Genomic DNA, 27,574 nt, shown 5'->3' on the forward strand with positions numbered 1-27,574 from the left:
GGGACCCCTAGAGATAGGTACCTGGGAAGATAATGAATGGCCTCCCCAGCGTATTATAGATTATTATGGGCCAGCCACTTGGGCAGAAGATGGTACTTTCGGATATAGAACCCCAATATATATGCTCAACCGCATTATAAGGTTACAGGCGGTGGTTGAGATAATTACCAATGAGACATCACAAGCGCTCAATCTCCTAGCGAAGCATAATACTAGGATGAGGACAGCCGTTTACCAAAATAGATTAGCTTTGGATTATCTATTGGCAGTAGAGGGAGGTGTATGTGGGAAGTTTAACCTAAGCAATTGCTGTCTACAAATAGATGATGAAGGGCAAGCAATAGCTGAGCTTACTAGCCATATGGTTAAACTAGCGCATGTGCCTACTCAGGTATGGAAAGGGTATAATCCAAGTAGTTGGTTTGGTAATTGGTATGAGCAGTTTGGAGGACTTAAGGCATTGGTAGGTGGAGTCATGCTAATCTTAATGCTGTGTCTTCTCCTACATGTCTTGTTCCTTTGGTAGTTAGGTCTGTGCAGGGCATGATAGAAAATATAGCAGAAAGAAAGGCTGCTGCACAGATAATGGCCATATATAGATATGAGGCTCTAAATCAGGGAGAACTAGTGCAGGAAGAAGAATGTTGAGGGATTCACGTCATTAGTCGCAAAGTCTGGTCTGGTTCATGGCAACCTGAGGTATATGCAAACTAAGGTTAAGTGATGCCTCCGTAATTGTGAAAATATCAGAGGCATCAAAGGGGGGAATGTGGTGGAATCTCGGTAAAAATAAATTTAGTAGGCCGAGATTACCACGTGGCATGTGTACGTGCATATACTGGTGTATCGGTCGGTTGGTTGCACGTGGCAAAGATACAATCAGTAGTGTACGGAGCATGTGCGAGAATACCGGATGTAGTATTCCCCTCCTCCATTGTGCTGGGCAAGCCATGCGGTCAAACAGGAAGTTAGTTCTTATTCGATTGATTGGGTAAGAGAATGTGTGGGTGGAGCTACTTATGGGTGGAGTTACATGCTTATATAAGGAGCCTACACTATTGTCCGGGGCTCAGAACTTGTATTTTGGTGACATTAGTCCCTCTGAGTCCCGATCGGTGAACCGAATAAAGAATCTCTTCCTTCCTGAAGAAACCTGTGTCCATCTCTCTGTGCTTGGCTTCCGTCAGTTTCTCCGGTATCAGTACGACACCCTGAAGGAAGTTCAGTTTGAGCAGCAGAAGAGCTTTCCTGGTATAGCGCATCACTTGTGGGAACAAGTGGCCTGGCGAATGGTGCTTCTGGGGGAACAACCCGTGACGGGGCGGGTAAGGCACCTTGAGTCCCTAGTAGAAAGGGAACTGATCCTGGACGACTCATACCCGGCGCTATGGTGGTGCTCAGTCCAGCAAGAGACTTGGATGCAGAGGGTATTCAGCCGGAGGGGGAGAACTACAGTAGCCCTGGCCTGTTGTAGAATGCCTTGGAGGAGGACGACGACTTCGGCAGTCCAGCAGAGTCACAGTACTGGGCTATCTATTATTACCGCGGAGCAATGCTACGGGGTCCAGGATCTATTGGGCTGGAATAAGACCCCTGCCGTCTAGTTGCCATGGAGCGGGAACTGGAAATAGACTCTGTTTTGTATTGCTAGGCTCGGTTCAGCCACAGGACGTTGACGCAGAGCAGGAAAGCTGGGTGACTGACCGAGACCTGTCACATGCCAGGTGGGGAGACCTGGCTGCTGTACCCCCTGTTTCACTACCAGCTCCAGGGACCCAACAGGGGACCTTATAGACTGGTCCTGGGAAGACCCCCAGTTGGCAGGTGGAGATGGGACCAAGGTCTTTCCACCGGCCCTACTGGGATGCTGGGCAGTCTGCCCAGATCCCTAACCCCAGATGGAGATGTTAGGAATAGGGACAGTTGGTCCCTCTCCCCAGCAGAAGTATGCATTACAGGGAGAGAAGTGTGTTGTCCTTCCTCCCCAGCAGCCGAGGATGTTACAGGGAGTGGAGACAGCCGGTCTCACTCCCCAGCAGCAGTGTATCCTACAGGGAGTGGAGACAATCGGTCCCCTTCCCCAACAGCAGTGTGTAGTACAGGGAGCGGAGTGTGTCATTCCTCCTCAGCGGCCAAGTGTATTATTAGGAAAGGAGTCAGTCCCCAGCGGCCTAGTGTGTTACAGGGAGAGAAGTGTGTCGCCCTTCCTCCCCAGCGACAGAGTGTGTTACGGGGAGTCGAGACAACCGGTCTCACTCCCCAGCGGCAGTGTGCAGTACAGGGAGCAGAGTGTGTCGGCCTTCCTCCCCAGCGGCAGAGTGTGTTATTGGGAGTAGAGAGAGTCAGTCTCTCTCCCCAACGGCAGACAGTGTTACCGATAGAGGAGATTGTCGGTCCCTCATCCCAACAGCAGCAAGCATCCCTGGGAATGGAGATAGTCGGTCTCACTACCCAGCACCAGGCTGTGGTGACATTCTGTCATCAAACTAATATGGTGACCAGGGGTTATGTGACCAAGCTCATGTATGCCTTTCTTACAGGGGATACGTATTACCCTTTGATATGGTAATTGGGTAATTCAATACCTTTACAAGTCAGGAAAGAGATAACCACTTCCCCCTATCTCCATTCCTCTCTGTTCCTTCTTGGCTGTGCTGCAGAGCAGATGTGCAGACGCTTGGTGAACCATGTTACACTCTGTTGCTTCCTTTTCTTCCTTGGTGGATGTGATGTTGAACTTGCAGCAGTGAGCCATTACTAGATGTGAAGGCCTAACCTTGGGTGAGATCAAACACGTGGGGAAGGGGATTACTATATAGATAGATAGATTTAAAAAGGATTGTTGCTCCGTGGGTCTGGGCTGTGTGCTTGTGATAAATTTATAGTATTGTGTTGTTGCCTTCTAATAAATACCTTTTAATGTAGACGAACCTTGTGTAATATATATATTAATTTGGTGATACACCACACAGGCCGCGTCACAGGGAGAGGAGATTGTCGGTCCCTCATCCCAGCAGCAACAAGAAGCCCTGTGAGTGGAGATAGTCGGTCTCACTATCCAGCACCAGGCAGCGTCACAGGGAGAGGAGATTGTCGGTCCCTCATCCCAGCAGCAACAAGAAGCCCTGTGAGTGGAGATAGTCGGTCTCACTATCCAGCACCAGGCAGCGTCACAGGGAGAGGAGATTGTCAATCCCTCATCCCAGCAGCAGCAAGCAGCCCTGGAAGTGGAGATAGTCGATCTCCCTACCCAGCACCAGGCAGTATCACTGCCTACTTTTGGGGTGTTTTTAAAAAGTATGTTTTTTCCTGTGCTTGGTGATAATTGGATTAGAATTAGTACAGTTACTTATCCAATTATCTCCCAAGCAGAGGGGAGGGATTGTGTGCTATGTGTGGGAGTGCCTTGCATTGTAAATGTGTTATTATTGGTTTGTAAGTTTGTGTCCCTGTCCCCAACAAGGTCCATGTGGGCGTACATCTTGCTTGGGGACTTGCATAAAAGGCCAGTGTGGCTCCCATTAAAGAGAGATTCGTTTACCCCTTCATGAAGTTTGGGCTCATGTTTGGGGGCTTGGAGAGCTATATTAACTCTGGGGATTGCTATAATCACTGTGGCAAACCTAGCCACTTTAGGTTGTACTGTTTAGGGTCTAAAGGTTGCCTTAGAAAAGCTGCTTTGATTCTGTTAATTTATATATTCGTGTATATCTGTAATAGAGAGCATTTGTATGCTAGCGGACGAAAGCCGCTAGCATTCATATGGTAGTTTCACGATCAGTGACTTTACACACTGTTCGTGAAATGAATAAAGTACCAAATGGGAGCCCACACACAGGGGGTCGTGTGGCTCCCATTAACCAATTGCAACATTGTAGCAATCGACGGTTAATTGATTTCCCAGGTGCCCGTCTTTCGGCTACCGACCACGAGACGGCGGCCATCTTGGATCTTACTTTTGCTTAGCGGTGTTTGGTCGTCGAGTGTCTGGAACTAAAATCGGCTACTCGACGGTGCGAACACCGCTGGACTTCCAGGCCATTCAGGAGCGCCGATCTTTCGGTATTTGTTCTCCATCATGTATTCGGTACTTTTAGGATGAATGTATAATAAAGTGTGTTTCGTGCGGCGTTTGGTTATTTATGCTGGGATCTGAGCGGTACTCTCACAAAGTGTGCACTCAGACCCCAGCTATCTACTTGAACGGTCATTCGGTATAATAGCATGCATAATGGTAAAGTTATACATTTTTGTGTAAAAAGACGGTTCTGCTGTATGGAGGGATAATCCACTTAACAGGATATTCTAGTGGGAGTATCCCTCTCGTACAGCAGTGCATGGTGGGAGAAATGTCCTGTATATTCAGTTTCCCATGTGGTCCCCTACTGTATAACCCCTGTAAAGTGATTAAGGAAACCCCTTGCATGGGGAACCACATAAATACTGGAGCTGTGAATAAAATCATCAGTTGACTCCCAGAACTGTGTTTCGTCCGGTTACTGGGGGATTTGGGATATTGCCTTCATTTCCAGCGCTTCTCTTTGATTATTTTCTGTACCAGCGGAGATCTTGGGATTTAATATTGCAGCTCCGCTACAATTACAGTACTCCCCTGAGTATAATCACTAGCTCTTCTAAGAGCTGTTCCTGCTACGCTCTCTGGACTAGGAGAGGTCTACCCACTGGAAGCTGGATCCTAGTCTTGGGTCCAGGGTGGGGCGATTTGTGGGGGTTATGGTGTTCCAGTGCAGTGCTTATGGTGCTCACAAGTACTAGGAAGCAGCGATTGAAGGAGGTACCCAGTGCCCGGGTGCCAAGCGGTCCATCACAATAATAAAAAAAATTGGCACGTTTACTATTCCCAAGGTATCAAAGCAGGGAAGCTACTCACAGCAAAGTTGAAAATACAGAGGAAACAGACTAGATCACCTTATCTCCTCTCAAACAAGGGCATAAGACTATCCAACCCCACTCATATAGCCAATGAACTGGCCTCCTTCTATTCAAACTTATACAGTTTGACCTCTAACACTACATTGCACCAGCCAACGGCCCAGGGAATTGCATAATTCTTGAAAGGATAGCTCTTCCCTCCCTGAGCGCAGGAGGAGGTGGTGTTGGAGACCATTAAATCTCTACCACCTTACAGACCCCCGGGACTGGACAGATTTTTGACCAAGTACGGCACTAAATTTGCCCCTCTGTTTGTCCCACATCTCATAACCCTGTTCAATAATATACAGATCCTGGTTGAAATGCTAGAGGCCCACATAATAACCCTACCAAAACCTACTAAACCACCAAATGTCAGCACTTATTTGAGGCATATCTTTCTCCTGAATGTGGATGCAAAATTATACACCAAACTGCTAGCAAGTTAATTTAACCCCCTCCTCCCTCACTTGGTGTCGCCCAAAAAGGCTGGGTTTGTGTCAGGATGTCAGGGAGCAACACTAGACATGGACACAATCGAAATAGCTCACAGAAGCGGAATCCAAGGGATCCTGTTTGTGCTTGATGCCACAGGCTAGCACTGGCTCCCTTGACTACTCTTAAATTATGTACACAACTTACACAGACATGGCTGAGTAGAAGAATTAACTATATATGCCAACTACTGATCCCATCCGGGATCAAACAATTCACAGAGCTCCAGACAGAATTCAACCTGCCGAACTGAGAGCTCTTACCTCAGGGTCAAGAATGTTTTTTCTAAACAACAGTCTCTCAGTGCTGGATCCCTCCCCACCCCTCCACAAAGATTGCCTAGTAATCAAATGCAGGCTTAAGCCAATTGCGCTGTGTTACTCAGGATTGGCTAGAGACACAGCGCCCGGTAAACTGCCATACATGCTAAATGTGAGGCAGAACTCGGAAAAATTTAGAAACATGTGACGGCAGATAAGCACCATTCAGCCTATCTTGTCTGATTAATTTTTAAAATATTTTTTTTATATATATAATTTATTTATTATTGGTTTTTATAATATATTGTACATACAAAATAAATACAAAAACAACATATTGTTTCCATATTTGAATATAAAGAAGTATATAAATTAAGTTTCACAGCATGTATATCAGCAGCAATATTGAACAACATTACGACTCTCCAGAAATTATACTTCAGACATACAATCAACAGTAGGGGTGAAAGTGTCGAGAACCAAAAGTCCCCCACTTCCATCACTACTTACATAAACATAAACATATAAACAAACAAACATACAGTAAAGTTGACATACCTATCTTTATCATTCATATTATATTTTATGCCACTCTTAGTTCATATTAGATTAGATTCCCCCTATCAGAGATTCCTAGTTAATATCACAATAGTCTTTCCAAAGTTGGGTTCTCAAGGACCTTTATCCAATTATCCCAGATCTCATATTGGCGAATATTAATACTTAAATTGGAGGCTATTCCCCTTTCCATTTTACATTGAGTTATTGAGTTAATTTTTAAAATATTTTAGTTAGTTACTGGCCTTATCTTAAGTCTAGGATAGCCTAATGCCTATACCACGCATGCTTAAACTCCTTCACTGTGTTGCCCTCTACCACTTCAGCAAGAAGCCCTGTGAGTGGAGATAGTCGGTCTCACTACCCAGCACCAGGCAGCGTCACAGGGAGAGGAGATTGTCGGTCCCCCATCCCAGAAAGCAGCCCTGGAGTGGAGATAGTCGGTCTCCCTACCCAGCGCCAGGCAGAAAGTAATACTTCCTGAAATAATTGTTAGACCTTTGCCCCTCTAATTTAAGACTATATCCTCTTGTTGTGGTAGTTTTTCTACTTTTAAATATAATCTCCTCCTTTACTGTGTTGATTCCCTTTATGTATTTAAATGTTTCTATCATATCTCCCCTGTCTCGTCTTTCCTCCAAGCTATGCATGTTAAGATCCTTTAACCTTTCCTGGTAAGTGTTATCCTGCAATCCATGAACCAGTTTAGTAGCCCTTCTCTAAACTCTCTAAAGTATCAATATCCTTCTGGAGATACGATCTCTAGTACTGCATAAAATTCTCCAAGTGAGGTTTCACCAGTGTTCTTTACAGTGGCTTGAGCACTGTACAACCAAGCATTCTGCTAGCATTTCCTGCTGCTCTATTACATTGTCTTCCTACCTTTAAGTTATCTGAAATAATTACTCCTAAATCCATTTCCTCAGATGTTGAGGGTATCAAATATTCTATACTCTGCCTTTGGGTTTTTACGCCCTAAAAAACATTAACTTTTTAACAATGGCAACAAGCTATTTCACACATGATAGGTGTCTCCAGGATCATTAAGCCCTGGGAAACACACCTATTAATGCAGTGATACATGAATCCCACCAATTGTCACTCATCTACCCACAAGCTTCTCCCCAATGCTGTTGTTGCCAGGGGAATAAAGGCACATTATCACATATGTTTGCGAGCATTCGCTTCTTCAGCCCTTTTGGCTATGCATACAAAAACTGATAACTCAACTAACTGCCATTTCTATACCGTTTACTGCTGAAGCATTTCTTCTAGATATGCTCCTGGACAAACTGAGGTGACCCCCTAAACAAATGATGATGCATGTTCTTGTGGCAGCCAAACTCTGTATTGCAAAAAAATGGAAGTCATCTCAGCCACCCATATCTCTATGGGTATTATCAAATTCTATTTCCACCCATCAGTATGATGCTATGTCACATAGGATAAGGGACTCTCTTTCCAAGTACCACAAAGTATGGGCAAATTGAGAGCAAATAGTAACAGCTTATTCCTCTTAGTCCCTCGATGGAGCTTGGTGGAGGCCATAGAGAATTTTGGAAAATGGGATGCTTGGGACAGGGTGACATGAGAAACCCAACTCCATCTTCTGCTATTGTACACTGTATTGTGAATATCAACTGTGATGCGATTTATTCTCATGTTTTTACTTTGCTTTCCAAATTGTTATTTCTTATGCAAAAACTCCTTCAATAAAGACTGAAACTTGGAAAAATGTATCTTAAAATAATTTTACAGTCACTTGAAAGATACTTTTTTATTTTGCCATTATTTTAAAGTTTCCTTCGACAAATCAATACTATAAACTTGGAAAAGGTAAAAGCTGTTACCAATGACAAACACATTATTTTGCCATTAATAATGCAAATGCCTTTTTGATGTAAAAAAAAATCACTGCTTTATTTAAAGATTGTTATTATGGTTTATTCTAAGATTTAGAAAACACTAGAGAGCACAGGCTTGCACACAAATGCATTTACCTTGATGGAATGAATTTGAAATTGCTCTACAACAATGGTCTGGAGAATACTTTGAATTCACCATGGGCCTTTATTTCACATCCTACTTGAAAATGGAGCTGGTCTAGATGTTGAACCACACCCACTGATTCTGTCCAGAGAGTGGAGCAAATGAATGGGTCAAGCACCTGACATATTTCCATCCAATTTCAAGGGTAAAATGTGTTCATTTTCTGACTAATGGCATGTCATTTCTCTGAAGCCTTTGGTCGCAAATTAATCCTGGAATCAAAACAGATTTTCCGGGGAGCAATCTTCCATCAAGTATTGATTTTTTTACACTCATAGAATCCGTACTCCCTAATTTAACCTGACAGTGATTCAGAACAATGGGCAGGGAGCACCTCAGCAACTCGCAGAAGAACATTCACCGTCATTTGTTTCTCTTAAGTGAAAAAAAAGAACACAAATGTAAACAGCACAGATCATTCACTAGGGGACCAAAAATAGAAAACAAAAGCCTGATTTCTACATTCTCCACATTTGCAATGTAAATAAAGAAATGTCATGTAGTCAGGATGTATGAACACAGCTTGAGCCTGACAGGTCTAAATAAGAAACATGGATGATTCTTCCATGAAAATTAGATATTTAAAATGTGTTTTTATTTGTTTTCATTTTTACACGGTTTTACAGGTTCTGCAAATGAATTAAATGTAAATAATACATTAAATATGCTTTCTCACTCTGATCCCTTTAGTTATTAAAACCAAGCAATTTTCCCATGTAATAGGCACATCCGCATTCCATTGATCCAATAAAAAGACACTTCTGAGCAGAAGGAACATAACTTGGAAGAAAAGAGGACCAAATGCCAATTGTGCAACGAATGGAAGTGATTTATAATTAGTGTTAGCTTCATAGTAATAAATGCCCACACACTAATTTTGCATAACAGAGGTAAGTAAAATATGTGAAAATCATACAATTACCAGAAGAAAAACAAATGATAAACACATATAGTAAATAGTTTTCTAATTTCATCACATGCTTCTCAATTCTGACCCACCATCAAGAAGGTGCCAAATTAATGTGACAACCTGACTGCAATATTTTTATTGCCCTGTGTGATCCCTCCCTTTCAACATTCATAACTTTATTTAATATTCCATTTATTCAAAAAAATCGGACTTTTCGGTGTTACTCTCTGGGCCCATGATACAGGAAAGTGTGGCTCTGAGCAAAGGAGTTGCTAGTTTTAAAAAGGAAAGCCTAATATAGTCCATCCCCTCATTTGCATATTTCTTCCCATTCCCTTTGTCATTTTTATTTGTGTCAATCAGAATGATTATCATTTTTCTCCCGCTAGACCTCATGTTTCCTAACTATCTCCTTTTGAAGCCCCTAGCCCCTAGTCACCCCCCCAAAAAAATGAATAAACCCCTACCTACCCCTCACCCTATAAAATAAATAGTGAGGAGAGAACAATAACGTGGGGGACGGAACCTATTGTCCTACCCCCTAGTCCACACCCCTGAGCTGCTGGTGGGGGCCCTAAAGTAGAATAAGGGGGGGACCTATTGTGCTCCCCCCTGGCCCCCACCCCCGAGCGGAGGGTGGGGGCCCTAAATTACTTCAAAGGGGGGGACCTATTGTCCTCCCCCCTGGCCCCCACCCTTGAGCAGCGGGTGGGGGCCCTAAATCAGAATAAGGGGTTGGAACTATTGTCCATCCCCGGCCCCCACCCCTAAGTGGTGGTTGGGGGCCCTAAAGTAGAATAAGAGGGGGAGACCTATTGTCCTCCCCCCGGTCCCCACCCCTGAGCGGCGGGTGTAGTCTCTAAAGTAGAATAAGGTGGGGAGTAACCTATTGTCCTCCCCCCCTAAGCGGCGGGTGGGTGCCCTAAATAAAAATTTTACCCCCCATGTGACTAGGGTCCCCAAACCCCTAGCCACCCCCCCAAAAAAATTAATAAACCCCTACCTACCCCCTCACCCTATAAAATAAATAGTGAGGAGGGAACAATAACTAAGTGCCTGTAAAAAAAAAAAAAACTTACAATCAGACGAAAAAAACAAACAGACGCTGAAAAAGTAATCAATTTTCACCCATGGAGGGCACCGCGCAGACTGAGTTCTCTGCAGGTCGGGGGAAGGCTTATAAAGGCTTCAAAGGCTTATATCCTAACTCTCTGATTGGTTGCTTTCAATCAACCAATCAGAGTGTTGTTATGAGTCAAATTACAAAGCGTGGGAAAATTCCAAAGAACTTTCCCACGCTGTGTAAAATGACACAGAACACTCTGATTGGTTGGATTTCAAGCCAACCAATCAGTGTGCTGTGACAGGTAAATGCAATGTGACTTGCAAATATAACACCAAAGCTGAAAATATCAAAACAATAAAATACAAAAAGTATATGATAATACTTAACTTTGGATAACAGAAAACAGCCTTCCAAGGTCATTACCCAAAAACGACCTTTGCCAAATATAGAGATACCAGAGAAAAACAATTCGGGATACGGCTGTGTAAATCTACAAAGGGACATAAAACACAATATAGTGTAATACTCTAACAACACAATATTGTGCGCAGCAATGTGTACATTCACTAGATGTAGACAAAAAAAAAACGTTCTTAGGGTGCCTCCCCCGAAGCAGTGGGGGCCAAAAATCCCTCTTTCCACCTCCAAGTAGTAGATCCGACACAGGACTTCCACAGGTGAGGGTAAAAAATAAATACATTTATTAAATAAAACAATAAGCAGTCGCGTTTCGTTCTGAGGGAACTTCTTCAGGGTCCGCTAAATAAAATGATTACAGTGTTAAGATACATATAAAAAACAAACATATCCTAATAAAACCCCCTCCCAAAGTTCCCTTAAATAGGGCTAGTCCCTAAGTCCATTGGTGGATCTAGTGGGCATCTTTGTCCTCTTCTGTCTTGATTGGTGTGTGAATCGATTCTCATCAGCTATTCACAATGCTCCGATCAGTATGGCGATGAATTTGGCGCCTTTCCGTAGAATCGGACGCGTTCCAAAATGCGTTCCAGCAGGCATATTAAATGTATATCACTCTGGTCGTCATGGCAACCGGACGTGTAAGTTCAGCCACAATGATGGAAATCAAATCAAAACTAATCGGAGGGCCAAAGATAGGTATGTGTGTTTTCTCCTGAACATGGAGTTTTTTTGTACTTAGGGATCATATGTATATGTTTATACAAGTTCTCTTTTTGTATACCTTTTATGCATTGTGTCACTTTAAATGACAGCAAGTTTTAGGACCATTGAAAGTCATTTTATTAGTGGACATTAACAATATTGCTTAATCATAATGTTAGTTATTTTCTCTACTATATCTAGATGTGGAACAAATGACTGTTTTGTGTTATTAATATATATCTCTCTAGCAAAGTCTCAGAGCTCCGATTAGTTTTGATTTGATTTCCATCATTGTGGCTGAACTTACACGTCCGGTTGCCATGACGACCGGGTTGATATACATTTAATATGCCTGCTGGAATGCATTTTGGAATGCGGAAGCCATTTACAACGTTACTTCCGGTTCTGGTCAATATATGGCTTATATTACATATGAATTTTTTGATTAGTTGTTTTGGATACTGTGGTAATGTTGCTGCCATTGGAGGTGCAGTAGAGGAAGTTAAGCAAAATTTAAAGCCTAAATTATTCCTTTCTCTTTAAGCACTAGTTTACAAGGACAAAGGAAAACTATTTTTTCAAAATGAATTAATTTTCTTTTGAATTTGACATTTTTTTATTGGAACATGCTTATACACTGAGACCATGTTTACATATTTGTTATCCAGCTTTGTTGGGAAAAAAAAACATACTTTTATAAAATATTTATATTAGATAAGTACAGCTGCGGAGGTACATCACATACAAAATGAATTAATTTAAAAGTAAATTAATTAAATGATAATCTAAGCACCATAATTATTATATTGCACTGGTGCACTAATTCCTACTTCCACATTAGTGACATAAATTCTGCAATTTCTGCCTGAAATAGGGACAAACTTCATAACTATATCATATGGGGAGTGAACTTCTGCTTAAGGTGCCTCAGAGGAGGAGACTAGAGACACTTAAGGGACCTATGTGAGTGTAACCTGCCATGACAGTTATAACCGCAGGGAGGGGGGCACCAATCTGTGTGTGAGCAGAGATGGTCCTTACTTTGCCTAGGGTGTTGGCTCTGTGAGCGCAGCAGCTGACTGGTGCTTGTGAAGGAGGGGGAGAGACCCATATAAGGAAGAGGGGATAGATATGCAAGGGAGAAGAGGACCATGAATGGGTGAAGATAGACATGGATGGAAAGGGAACAGAGACATGGAAAGAAGAGAGACACGGATGTAAGGGGAGAGGCAAACATGGATGAAAAGGGGAAGAGAGACATGGAAGAAAGGGGAGTAAGACATGGAAGGAAGGGGAGTAAGACATGGAAGGAAGGGGGAAGAGAGATATGGATAGAAGGTGGGGGCATGGAAGGGGAAGAGAGACATGTATGGAAGGAGAGAAGAGACATGGAGGGTGAAGAGAGCCATGATAGGAAGGGAGGACATTGACAAGGAAGGAGGGTGAAAGACATGGATAGAAGAAGGAGAGATTGTCACAGGAGTTGTAACCCAACACGCAGGACAGAGGAAACCACAAAAGGTGGATCCGAAAGATGTAATACACAGCCTTAGAATGGCCAGACAACATAACTATACAACAAGAAACAGGGTCAAGAATAAATCAAGAACAGGAATACTCAAAGTCGAATCAAAGCTGGGTCAGGATAAAATAAATCACGAGTCAAATACGAAGCTGAGGTCAGGATACCAGAAATCATGACTCAAATATGAAGCCACGGTCAGGATACCAGAAATCACAAGTCAAATACGAAGCTGAGGTGAAACACAGGAAATCACAAGGGAATCACTAGCAGCACTAAACAAGGTTCTAACAGAAAACACGATAGGACAATGAATGGGGGCTAAAGCAAGCCTTAAATAGGCTTACATATGGTCTGATAGGTACACGTCATCACTGCGATCCAAAACAGACTAGGATCGCAATGATGACATGGTCACTTTAAGAGTGGGCTTGGCGTCACGTCCACATCTATGTAGAGACGTCCTGCCGCGTAGTTCAGTCAGACTGCGTGGCAGGAAGTCTGCTAGGATCAAGGGAGGTGAGTCTCCCTCAGTGTGCCACTTGGTCGCGTGGAGCGGTCAGACCACGCAGCAGGCTCGGCAGAGGTAAGTAATGCCCAGGGGCGGGCTGGGCCGGGGGGCAGGGAGGCAATTGCCCCCCAGGCCGCCCAAAATTCTTTTAGGACCGGCCGTGGCGGGCCGGCCCTTTAAATGCTGCAGCCGCCGAGCGCTCTGTAAAGAGCGCTCAGACGGCTGCAGCAGCTTTTCCCTCCCTCCCCTCCCCTGTAGGTGGCCGAGCTGCACTCCTGTCCGCGGTCCCGGCCGGAGTGATAGGAGTGTGCACTTCCTGTCAGTCCGGCCGGGTACAGGAAACAGAAACTCCTGTTCTGCGCGGAACAGGAGTTTCTGTTTCCTGTACCCGGCCGGACTGACAGGAAGGTGCACACTGAGCACCTTCCTATCACTCCGGCCGGGACCGCAGACCGGAGTGCAGCTCAGCCACCTACAGGGGAGGGGGTAAGAAGAAGGGGGGGAGAGTAAAAAGAGGGGAGGGGGGGAGAGTAAAAAGAGGGGAGGGGGAGAGTAAAAAGAGGGGAGGGGGGAGAGTAAAAAGAGGGGATGGAGGGGGGGAGAGTAAGAAGAGGGGAGGGAAGGGGGAGAGTAAGAAGAGGGGAGGGGGAGAGTAAAAAGAGGGGAGGGAGGAGGGGAGAGTAAGAAGAGGGGAGGGGGGAGAGTAAGAAGAGGGGAGGGGGAGAGTAAGAAGAGGGGAGGGGGGGAGAGAGTAAGAAGAGGGGAGGGGGGAGAGTAAGAAGAGGGGAGGGGGGAGAGTAAGAAGAGGGGAGGGGGGAGAGTAAGAAGAGGGAAGGGGGGAGAGTAAGAAGAGGGGAGGGGGGAGAGTAAGAAGAGGGAAGGGGGAGAGTAAGAAGAGGGGAGGGGGGAGAGTAAGAAGAGGGGAGGGGGGAGAGTAAGAAGAGGGGAGGGGGGAGAGTAAGAAGAGGGGAGGGGGGAGAGTAAGAAGAGGGGAGGGGGGAGAGAGTAAGAAAAGGGAAGGGGGAGAGTAAGAAGAGGGAAGGGGGGAGAGTAAGAAGAGGGGAGGGGGGAGTAAGAAGAACACAGGGAGGAGGGGGGTAAGAAGAACACAGGGGGGGTGAGAACACACAGAGGGAGGAGTGAGAAGAACACAGGGAGGGTGGAGGGGGGATGAGAAGAGCACAGGGAGGGTGGGTGAGTGTGAGAAGAGACCGCTAGGGGAGGGTGGGGGAGAGGAGAGACCACTAAGGGGCAGGGGAGAGCTCTAAGGGACAGCTCTATAGGACAGGGGGCTCTTTAACACTACGCGCACACACACACACACACACACAATGCATCCCTATACATACACAGAAACACACAATGCATCCCTATACATACACAGAAACACACAATGCATCCCTATACATACACAGAAACAGAACATGCTTCCCTTACACACAGAGAAACACACAATGCATCCATTACACACACACACAATGCAACCCTTACACACAAAGACAATGCATCATTTGCACACATACACAGAAACATACAATGCAAACCCTTACACACACATGCAAACACACACACTGTTTTTCTTACATACACACAGAAACACAATGCATCTCTTACACTCAATGCACACACATACAGACACACACCTTGCATCCCTTATGCATACAAACACAGATTCACACAATGCATCCCTCACACACAACCAGAAACACATAATACATCCCTTATACACAAATACACACTGCTTCCACTACACACAAACACACTGCATCACCTGCACAAACTGGTATCCCTATACACTACTGTAACGGAATGCAATATAGTAATGCACGATATCCGTTGGTATCCTCAGGAAATCCACAGTCAGAGTAGAAAGCAAGGCAATATCCCCAATCCTCCCAATAACCGGACGAAACACAGTTTGGGAGTCAACTAACTCGGTTTATTCACAAGCAGCGTATTTAAGCAGTTCCCCATGCAAGGGGTTTCCACACAGATAATCCAGGGGATTTCTCCCAACATGCATTGTGACTTTCCCAACAGGCATTGCTGCACGAGAAGGATACTCCCACTAAAATGGACGATTAAGTGGATTATCCCCTCGTGCAGCAAAACCGACAATTGACTTTAAAATACATAATTCACACAATATTCGGTACTTTGGAATAACCGAACGTTCGATAGATAGCTGGGGTCGGAGCGCACACTTTGGGAGAATACCGCTCTGATCCCAGCTGAATTGACCGAACGCCGCACATAATACATTTAAACATGGAAGTTGGTCTAAAAGTACCGAATAAGTACGGGACACATAATGTACCGAACGCGGAACTCCCGAACGCTCTGGAAGTCCAGCGGTGTTCGGATCATTGAGTAGCCGTTTTCAGTTCCAGGCTCTCGACGACCGAACACCGCTGCAGAGACAAAGGATCCAAGATGGCCGACCGCCGCATGGTCGGTAGTCGAACGACGGCCACCTAGGAGAGCCCTTAATTACCGATTGCAACAATGTTGCAATCGGTTAATTGGTACCACACGACTTGTGAATGTGTGGTCGACCTGGAGAGCCCATATTCGTACGGCGAACGGCCAGGATAGCCGTGTTTCGTCGTACGAATGCTTGTATGCTGGCAGCGTGCGGCTGTCAGCATGCGAACGGCCATAGCACAACACATATACATTTAACGGAGCACATATTACATTCAGCCTACGGACAACCTGTACTGCATATAGCTCAGAAGTGGCTAGGTTTGCCACAATGCTCCCCCAGAACCAAGCCGGCATACACAGTCTGATCCCAACGGATCGGCTTGGGGATGTCCGGGAGAGTACTCACAGATCACTTCTCGAGTTCAGTCTGTCTGGATAACCCGTCAGCGTTACCGTTTTGTTTTCCGGGCCGATAATGAATGGTAAAGTCAAAGGGCTGCAGCGACAAACTCCAGCGCAGCAGCCGGGCATTGTCTCCAGATACACGGTTTAGCCACACCAACGGGTTGTGATCTGTGAGTAAGGAAAAAGGTTGTCCGTACAAATATGGCTGTAACTTTTTGAGGGCCCACACCACGGCCAGGCATTCTTTCTCAATGGCAGCGTAGCTCACTTCACGCGGTAGCAACTTGCGGCTTAAGTAGGCTACGGGGTGTTCTCCGCCATTGGCTCCCACTTGGCTCAGTACTGCCCCCAATCCAAACATTGAAGCGTCTGTGTGAACAAGAAGTCTTTTAGTTGGATCAGGAGCAGTTAACACAGGAGCATTAGTTAGAGCCGTTTTGAGTTGCTGGAATGCCTGCTCACACTCTGGGGCCCAGACAACTTGTCGGGGTAGGTTCTTTTTAGTCAAGTCCGTTAGGGGTTTGGCCAGGGTGCTATAGTCTGGAACAAACTTCCGGTAGTAGCCGGCCGTCCCTAAAAATGCCAGCACCTGAGTCTTAGTCCTGGGGGTAGGCCACTTTGCTACGGCCTCAATCTTGGCTGGCTCGGGTCTCTGCTGCCCACACCCTACTCGGTGTCCCAGATACTGCACCTCAGCCATACCTATGTGGCACTTGCTAGGCTTTAACGTTAACCCAGCCTCCCCAATACGATCTAGGATCGCCCCTATATGGTGTAGGTGGTCTTCCCAGGTCTGGTTAAAGATGGCTATGTCATCTAGATAGGCACAGGCATACTCCTGAAACCCGTCCAGTAGCCGATCTACCATCCGCTGAAAGGTAGCCGGAGCGTTTTTCATTCCGAAAGGCATGACCTTGAACTGGTACAGGCCAAACGGAGTGACAAACGCCGACTTGGGGATGGCGTCATCGGCTAGCGGAATTTGCCAGTACCCCTTACACAGGTCAATGTTAGTGAGATACTGGCCCCGTGCCATCTTATCTAACAGCTCGTCTATCCGGGGCATCGGGTAGGCATCAGACACCGTTTTGTCATTTAGCCTCCGGTAGTCGACACAGAACCTGGTGGTGCCATCCTTTTTAGGTACCAGGACTACCGGCGATGCCCAGGGGCTATCGGAGGGTTCGATAACCCCTAGCTGTAACATTTCGTCTAGCTCGGCTTTCATATGGGTACGGACTGATTCCGGGAACCCTATATGGAGCCTGCCTCATAGGTAGCTGTCCCAGGGTGTCTACTCGGTGGGTGGCTAGCGGAGTGTAACCAGGTAAATTGGAGAAGGTAGCTCCTTTGGCTTCAATCAGCGCTTGTACCTGGGCACGCTCCTGGGGGCTGAGCCGCTCCCCCAGCTGAACTCCCTGGGAGGGCTCTATCGGTGCCTCGGGTTCAAGTAGGTCAGGTAAGGGTAAGTTCTCCTGATCCTCTAAGGAGGAGGCACATATTGCCGTCACATCCTCGATCCTCTCATGGTAGGGTTTGAGCATGTTCACGTGGAGCATGCGTCTCTTCCCTACCCCTGAGCAGGGGCCGATCACATAGGTAGTGTCGCATCGCTGCTCCACTACCTGGTATGGGCCTTGCCAGATGGCCTGCAGCTTGTCTGTGCGGACGGGTTTTAAAATTAAAACCTTCTGTCCCACCTGAAAGCTGCGGTCTCGGGCTCCTCTATCGTACCAGCGTCGCTGTCGTTGCTGGGCCGCCTGGAGGTTGGTGTGTACAGCCTGAGTGAGCGCCTCCAGACGGTCCCAGAACTCCAGTACGTAGGATATCATAGGGGTTTCGTTGGTAGTACTCTCTCCCTCCCAATGTTCCCTAATCAAGTTCAAGGGTCCCCGCACCCTTCTCCCAAATAGTAACTCAAACGGGGAGAATCCTGTCGACTCCTGGGGAACCTCTCTATAAGCAAAGAGTAGGTGAGGCAGAAACCTCTCCCAGTCTTTGTGGGTCTCCCCGAATGTCCGAAGCATCTGCTTCAGCGTCCCGTTGAACCTCTCACATAGTCCATTGGACTGGGGGTGGTAGGCGGAATTAACTATTGGCTTAATGCCACATACCTTCCACATATGTTGGGTAACTTCGGCCGTAAATTGGGTACCTCGGTCCGAGATTATCTCTTGGGGAAACCCTACCCGGGAAAACACTTTCATTAACGCTTCCGCTACGGTCTCCGCATGGATATTAGTGAGGGCCACAGCTTCGGGGTACCTGGTGGCGTAATCCACTACAGTTAAAATGTATCTTTTGCCAGAGGGACTGGGTTTTGGCAGGGGCCCTACGATATCCACCGCTACTCGGCTGAAGGGTTCTGCGATAATAGGTAGGGGACATAGCTTGGCCTTGTGGCGATCCCCTCGTTTACCTACTCGCTGGCAGACGTCGCAAGAGGTGCAATACTGGCGCACATCCTGAGAGATCCCGGGCCAGAAGAAGGCATGCGTTAAGCGGTATCGGGTACGGGTCATCCCTAGGTGTCCTGACAAGGGGATGTCATGAGCAATTCTAAGCAGCTCCTGCCTATACTTTTGCGGTACCACTAGCTGTTTGTTGGTCAGGGTGACAGACCCCCCCACATCTTTTGTCGTGACACGGTATAATAACTCTTTCTCCCAGATGTACCGCTCCCCCTCTATCCCTGCTTGGTCTGTTTGTGCCCGGTCCCTATATACTTGGAGGGTGGGATCGGTCTGGACTTCGGTCGCAAAGGTAGTCGGGGTATCCCAGGGCATGGGGGTCGGTTGGGGGACATGGTCTCTTACCTGAGCCTCAGAGTGTATCGGTGTAGCCGTTGTGCGAGCCTGTTGCCGGGTGGTTACGGGGTGTGCCTCCTGGTAGGGAGCCTGGGGAATAAAAGCGAAAGTCATTTGGCCTAAGTCATTCCCCAGCACAACATCTGCAGGTAAATTCTGCATAAGCCCCACTTCCACAGTCCCCTCTCCCACACCCCAATCCAAGTGTACTTTGGCAGTAGGTAGCCGGTATACTGCTCCCCCGGCCACCCGTACTGCCACTGAGCCACCAGTGTGGGTTGCGCCTGGTACCAAATGTGGTGCAACCAAAGTTAAAGTGGCTCCTGAATCCCGGAGCCCTTGTACCTCCTTCCCCTCTAGGGTTACTAGCTGCCGATGATGTTGTCGGTTGTCGGTGGCTCGGACCGACATTACTTCGTGGAGCACCCCTAGAGGCTCCTCAATTTGAGCGCTCAGCAATTCTTGGGTGGCGGGTGCTACCTGGTAATGGTGCGCAGCAGCCCTTGGTGCCAAATTTTGTCGCACCTGATTCCAAGCTTGCCGGCTCCGGTTTTGGGTGCACTCCCGAGAAATGTGTCCCCACTGCTTGCAGGTGTGACACTGAATGTTAGCCCGGCCGTTGTATCGGGAGGGGGGTGGTGGAGTATTCAGTGCTGGCCTGTGCAGGGGTACGGTGGGGCCGGTAGGAGTAAAATTATTGGGTGGCCCTGTAATCCGAGGGAGAGTCTTATTCTGTGATCCGTGATGCCTCCTGGCATCAAAGTGCTGATCCGCCAACCTAGCGGCTTCGGGTAGGGTGAGTGGTTTACGGTCTCTCACCCATTCTTGTGCTTCTGGGGACAAACCATTAAAAAACTGTTCCAGTAGCATAAGCTGTCGCAACTCCTCCATATTAGTAGCGTTGCTGGCCTGTATCCAGCCTAGGGATGCTTGATCCAGCTTGTGCGCCCACTCTGCGTGAGAATCTTTCTCAGGTTTGCGCAAGCCCCTGAACTTGCGCCGGTATGCCTCTGGGGTAATAGCATACCTCTCCAAGATCGCCCTCTTTACTTTAGGGTAATCTTTGCTGTCCTCTCGAGGTACAGCACGGTAGGCTTCAGCTGCCCTACCCGATAATTTGCCTGCCAGCAGCGGCACCCATACTGCGGGTTCCAAATCGTGCAAATCGCACAGTCGCTCAAAATCCTGTAAGTACCCATCAATTTCGTCCTTTTCTTCACAAAACGCTTTAAATGCGTGATGTGGGACTTTGGGCTTTACCTGTCCATAGGTGGAGGCAGTAATAGATTCTGCCCTAGGCGGTGTCTCAGGAGTGCAGGTCGCCATCAGATAATCCTGTACATCCGATACCATCACGGTCAATATTTCCAACGGTACTGGTTGCGGCAGAAACGCCAACCTGGTTCGTAGCTCTTTCTGGAATGGGGTCTCTTCCATGGCTGGTGGAGGTGTAGCGCTGCGGGCTCTGTCTCCCTCCATCAGTTCAGCGATCAGCACAGCCTTAGATTTGTTGCTGGCTATCTTGCCCCTGGCTTCCAGTAGCTCTTTTAAAGTCTGTCGTTTCAGTATGGTATAGTCAATCTCCATACGAATTGCCCTTGCTTTCCTTGTTCGGTAGTTCCAGTTTACACGAACGCTGCTTTTCGGCTGTAAGGTTCGGATCCCGTCGCTTGCCACCAATTGTAACGGAATGCAATATAGTAATGCACGATATCCGTTGGTATCCTCAGGAAATCCACAGTCAGAGTAGAAAGCAAGGCAATATCCCCAATCCTCCCAATAACCGGACGAAACACAGTTTGGGAGTCAACTAACTCGGTTTATTCACAAGCAGCGTATTTAAGCAGTTCCCCATGCAAGGGGTTTCCACACAGATAATCCAGGGGATTTCTCCCAACATGCATTGTGACTTTCCCAACAGGCATTGCTGCACGAGAAGGATACTCCCACTAAAATGGACGATTAAGTGGATTATCCCCTCGTGCAGCAAAACCGACAATTGACTTTAAAATACATAATTCACACAATATTCGGTACTTTGGAATAACCGAACGTTCGATAGATAGCTGGGGTCGGAGCGCACACTTTGGGAGAATACCGCTCTGATCCCAGCTGAATTGACCGAACGCCGCACATAATACATTTAAACATGGAAGTTGGTCTAAAAGTACCGAATAAGTACGGGACACATAATGTACCGAACGCGGAACTCCCGAACGCTCTGGAAGTCCAGCGGTGTTCGGATCATTGAGTAGCCGTTTTCAGTTCCAGGCTCTCGACGACCGAACACCGCTGCAGAGACAAAGGATCCAAGATGGCCGACTGCCGCATGGTCGGTAGTCGAACGACGGCCACCTAGGAGAGCCCTTAATTACCGATTGCAACAATGTTGCAATCGGTTAATTGGTACCACACGACTTGTGAATGTGTGGTCGACCTGGAGAGCCCGTATTCGTACGGCGAACGGCCAGGATAGCCGTGTTTCGTCGTACGAATGCTTGTATGCTGTCAGCGTGCGGCTGTCAGCATGCGAACGGCCATAGCACAACACATATACATTTAACGGAGCACATATTACATTCAGCCTACGGACAACCTGTACTGCATATAGCTCAGAAGTGGCTAGGTTTGCCACAACTACATACCATAAGCACACATATTAGATAACACATAACACATCCCCTACACACTCCACTCCCTGTGAGCGAGCTCATGGGTGGGTGGAACATATAAGTGGACTTATGAGTGGGCCTTATGGGCATACTCACCGTCAGGCACTGGAGCCCAGACCTTGAGCTGTGTAAGAGGCCCCCAAAAAATGGAGCTGCTTTCAATTCTCCCAGAACGTTGAATTATGTGACCACAGTTGCAAACAGCCTCCAGATGTCCTGTTCTACACCAGACCAGTGGAGCCAAACTGCAGCCCATCATCATCCTCATCTAATTGTAAGTAGGCAATCTAGTATATTATTAGTGACACTAATGTATAATTTACCTCACATTAAAGGGACACTATAGCTTAATGAAGTGGTTCTGGTGTCTATAGCTGGTCCCTGCAGGCTTTTTAATGTAAACACACACTGTGTGCAGCACTGGCGTTAGTTCATATGGCAGATCATATGGGTGGGGCATTGTGATGTCACATGGGGGGGGGGCGGCAAATTTATATTTTGTCTAGGGCGGCAAAAATCCTTGCACCGGCTCTGATCCTGGGAAGGTGCACCAGTCTACTGGTGACCCATAGGAGGGGAGTGCACTGATTGCACTGCACTCTCCTCCTGCCCAGACCCGTCTTGACCGCAGTGCAAGTGCCCTCTGCCCCTAATTTACAGTGGCTCACACTCACAACAAGCAGTGCCTGGAGCCCTTTGCAGAGACGGAAACAAAGAGGTTCTGCGGCAGCTGGCCGTCCTGCAAGCATTACATTAAACAGCTGTTCCCCATGCAGCCACAGGTGGCGTTGTGCTGGGAGACTGTGATTACTCTTCACTTCCTCCCAGCCTACAGAGCAGCGCATGGGGGAGAGAGGAGGAGGCATGATTTAATCTTGAATAAATCCTCTAAGCAAACCTTTATACATTTGGGGGGATCAGCTCTAGTTTCCACAGTTTATTGGTGTTTACTCTCATCTCTGTATTAATATTGAGGGATGTCTAAGTAGTAACATCAGTGTGTGTCAGCAGGGCCAGCCGTTGGGGTGGGCAAGCTGTGCGGTCACGCAGGGTGCCATGACAACAGAGGCGCCCGGCGGCCAACACAGCTCACAAGTTGGGTACACCAGCATATTTAATTTAAACGATTCGCTGGTGGTCCACTGGTGCGCACCAGCAGTAGGTGCAGTCAGATCATATCCTCTCCCTCGTGGTTCCGGCGCTCAGTTAGTGAGTCAGAGCACAGGCTCAGAGATTCTCAGCCTGTGCTCTGACAACATTGAAAGTCAGAGCCGTGAAGGAGCGGGTATGGCAAAGAGCTACTGATTAGCATAACATCAATATCCGTTATAAAACCAGAAAAAGGTGGGCATGGATGGTGAACTGATTTGGTGGCGCAATGGGCCACTTGACTGGTTTTGCCCCCCAGGCCTAAGGCTGCCAGCCCTCCCCTCGTAATGTCACAGAGATAAATGAATAGAGGAGGTAGAGAAACATGGAAGGAAGAAGAAAGAGAGACATGGAAGGAAGGACAAGAGAGACATGAACATAGGGTACAGTCTGGTGCATTGGGTGCAATATCTAGTGCTGTGGTAAATGCTGGTGCATGTGTATGTGTACATATAAAATAACCAGGGAAGGGGTCAACAAGGGACGGCAAAATATACCTTTGCCTAGGGTGGCAAAAAGTCTTGTATTGGCCCTGTCTATGAGTGTGTCTGTAAGTGTGTGTCTGTGAGTTTGTGTCTCTGTGTGTTTGTGAGTATTTTTGTCTGTGAGTGTGTGTGAGTATTTGTGAGTGTGTCATGTGTGTTAGTTAGTATGTGTGAATGTGTCTGTGAATGAATGTGTCTGTGAGCCTCCCAATGCTTTCCTATGGGAATGCATAGGATTGGCTCAGATAATTGAGTTTGATGATCTCAACCAAGAGAATTGAGCGGGGGCAGAGCCAGCCGTGAGGAGACCCACACACCTTTGGAAAAGGCTTAGTAAAATCACCTTTTACCTTGCTGACGGGGGGGGGGGGGGGGGGGGGGGGCAGGGACCAACATAACACTATTAGAACTGTAGTGTCAGGAATACATGTTTGTATGGCAGATAACTGTTTTTCCTTAAAAACTAAATAATTAAAAAAAAGTAATAATTTCTACTACGATTCTTTTTGTCCTCTGATTGATTTTTATTAAGTTCTGAAAATATTCTGTGTGACAAATAACCAAAAAAAAAAGAGTAATCAGAAAGAAGGCAAATGTTTTTTCACACACTATACATATACATACAGTTTACAAATTCTAAATGTGTTTTCCTGCCTTTAGCCATTTAAATTGTAGGAGGTGATTGTTTATATTGACAAGGTGTCTATCCTTGTGCAAATTTTACAAATCAACCCAGCAAACCATATTTGAAGGGTTCCTTATAATTATAATATTTATGAACACACTATTGCTTGACTCCATTTCTTGACTTATCACAGAGAGGATTATTCTGTGAGGGCGCAGCAATTCTACAATTTAAATAAATAGGGGTGCAACTGGGACTATCACTTTGACTTACATGCCCTCATACTGCACATAAATCAGCCTCAAAGAAGTAAAATAAATTGAAACTATAATGCATGCTATCATGGATTTAAGAACCTAACATACATAAAACATCTGAATATAAAGAAAATTTTTCCTCATTATTTTTATATAGTTATTTATCACACTGGGGCATAAGGTTGTTTTATCAAAGGAGAAACAGTGTAGAATGGATTCAAACTTCTAGTATATGCAAACTGATTTATGGCACAAGTGTGTTTAAAGATTTGAGGGGTAGACAAAGGGCCTTGCTTGCAAAAAGATTTTTGTAGATGAGGAATGGGATGGAAATATTAGAGAATCCATAATTTATAGAAAGAAGATACATTTGCTGACCGCATTGCGAAGATACAATCAGGAAACAAATGCATTTTCTGAAAGGTTCTGTAACTACATTATATAAAAAAAATAACAAGGTGTAATGTAGTTGAAAAGTAAAATCTCAATCTTGTTGCTGTAAAAAATCCATAAATTCTACCATAGCTAGACACTCTGGCAATGATACAGGCTGGTCTATCAAACAGTATTGAAAATTAAAAGACTTGATACACAGATGATTATTCATTAAACTATCCTAGTGCAGTTAAATACTAATTGTATTTTCGTGGACCTGTCAAGCAGCAGCTCTGCAGCTCTACTGATCACATATTTCATATAGACATATTGCTGCAAGGAGTACTTTTTTGGAGTATGGTCATGCCACACATAAGAAATTTAAATTAATCAGGTCAGAGGGCAAGGCTCCAAAATCATAGTTCATCTACAGCGCCATGAACCCTTTGGGAAGTTTCTCTAGATTGGATGTTTGCTTCCACCTACGTTTCCAGCACCTGAATTGCCCCGTTGGAAGACTGATTCTTTTATATGGTCATTTTTACATGTTAGCTCCACAGATAGTACCACTTTATGATAGTTTTGTCCAGTTTAGAGATTGGACAAAACGTTTAACTATAACTATGCAATGATGCACGTTAGATGAGAAAACCTAATGAAAATTTGAAACTAAATATATGGAACTCACATTTCTCTTCTCATAACTATCGTTTTTTTTTTTTACATTTGATTATTATTATGCAAGGATGTAATCAATCAGGTTTGTTCATTTATTATGCTGTATTCTATTTTTGTAATTTATAGGTGTCTACATTTCATTCTAACTGACATTGGTGTGGATGCTTTAAGCCTGATAACTCTCTCTTGAGGTGTTTACTTTTGCCGTTTATGGTAATTTTTAACCAGTTCTTTAGTCCATATGTAAAGGTGTTAGATACACATGTGAAGACTAGAAATGTCCCGAACAGTTCGCCGGGAACTGTTCGCCGGCGAACATAGCTTGTTCACGGTCGCCGCGGCAGGCGAACATATTCGGTCATGTTCGGTCCGCCCCCTAATAGTCATGGAGGTGGGAGGGTCTGGGAGGGAGGGTCTGCTGCTGATTGGCTGGAATGTGTCTGCTGACTGTGAGGTACAGGGTCAAAGTTTACTCAATGATGACGAATAGGGGGCGGACCGAACATCGCATGTGGCGACCGTGAACAAGCTATGTTCGCTGGCGAATAGTTCCCGGCGAACTGTTCGGGACATCTCTAGTGAAGACCATAAATGACCATCTGGCTGCTTAATGGATGTCAAAGCATAAAAGCAGTTAATGCTACAAAAAAAAGATAACATTTATAATGTTTTCTTTATCTTACCATTATTAAAGCATTGCTCTGTGGCACATTACCTGTTAAAGGGACACACAAAGTTCTATAACCATTACAGCTAATTTTATTATCCCCATGGTTTGGGTAAAACATTTTTTGAGTGTTTCAACAGGTGCCTTCAACCCCTTACTTCCGCTTTGGCTGAACAAGATGAGCTGAGAATATCTCCCATCATTGCTGGATGACTGATGCCATAGATTGACTTCACATCATCAGAGTGATTAGGTTCTAAGTGACTAGAGAGTTCTGTAATTATGTCCAAATTCCTATTACTTATGTTACTTGCCCTTGCAAATGATGTGGAGTCTAACCCTGGTCCCCCAGCTAATTCTAATCCTAATTTCTCCACTAAAAAAGGCCTCTATTTTGTGCATTACATCATCTGTAGCTTGATCCCTAAACTGGATGCACTACAAGCCTGGTGTTCCCATTACAACCAAAAATCATTGTGCTCCCGGAATCATGGTTAACAACTAAAATACCAGACTCTGCCATTGCAATACTGGATCCTGTTTTTCCTACAGAGAACCGCAATTATGGAATAACCAGAATGCACCTGTCATGGTTGAATATATTTATTACCTGTTATGTATTAAATGTATATATGTGTGTAAATATATATATGTATATAGTTTGTATATTGTATTTTTTGTGACATTGTATCCTATTGCAATGTTTTGTGGACCCAGAACATACTTGAAAACGAGAGGAATCTCAATGTATCCATCCCGGTAAAATAATTTATAAATAATTAAAAAAACACTTAAAATACTCCACTAACTGGAGAGAGGTCCTGAAAACTCTTTGTACCATACTAAATACAACGAGCTGTAGTGCCCTTTTTATTAAATCAGGTGTCAGGAATTTGGGTCTATGCAGGAATTTGGGTCTATGCAAAGTAATATAATTATCATTAAAATAGTTACTAAAATGATTTTATTTTTAAGAAATGTATAGGGTAAATGTATAGTGCAAAGTACAAAAGCAGATATTCATGTTGACTTTGAAAACTTGAAAGATACTGAAGCAGAAATATTACTACTTTACAATTACTTTATAATATTTTTTCTGATTCCCAGCTCTAAAACTATTAACACCTGCTTGAAATTCTCCAACCTGTTTTGTGGCCAAATTCTGAGCTTGTGCTATTATAGAACTTAAGTATTTGCTAAACATCTTTAAGAATGGGACCCAATAGCTGTTCCAATATTATAGAACTTAAGTATGTGCTAAACATCTTTAAGAATGGTACCCAATAGCTGTTCCAATATAAGGCTCTTGATAATCTTGACGCTACTTACTACCAGCCAGCCTCTACTTCCTACAATGCTGTTCAGCAGTGGAACTACCACCAGTGCAGTCAGTGCCACTGCACCTGGGCTTGCACGCTCAAGGGGCCACTATTCAGTAAGGGCCACTACTGTGGCGCATTAATAGTGTGACTTCCCCCCCTCCCCTGTTAGTGATGTCAGCACTGGGAGGAAGTGACAACCAATCACTTCCTCCCAGCTAACTCAGAGCCGCGCAGGAGAGGCAGACTGGGAGAGACTCTGACTCCCAATAACCTCATGCAG

Source organism: Pelobates fuscus, chromosome 4 (assembly GCF_036172605.1).
Source record: "Pelobates fuscus isolate aPelFus1 chromosome 4, aPelFus1.pri, whole genome shotgun sequence".
NCBI lineage: Eukaryota > Metazoa > Chordata > Amphibia > Anura > Pelobatidae > Pelobates > Pelobates fuscus.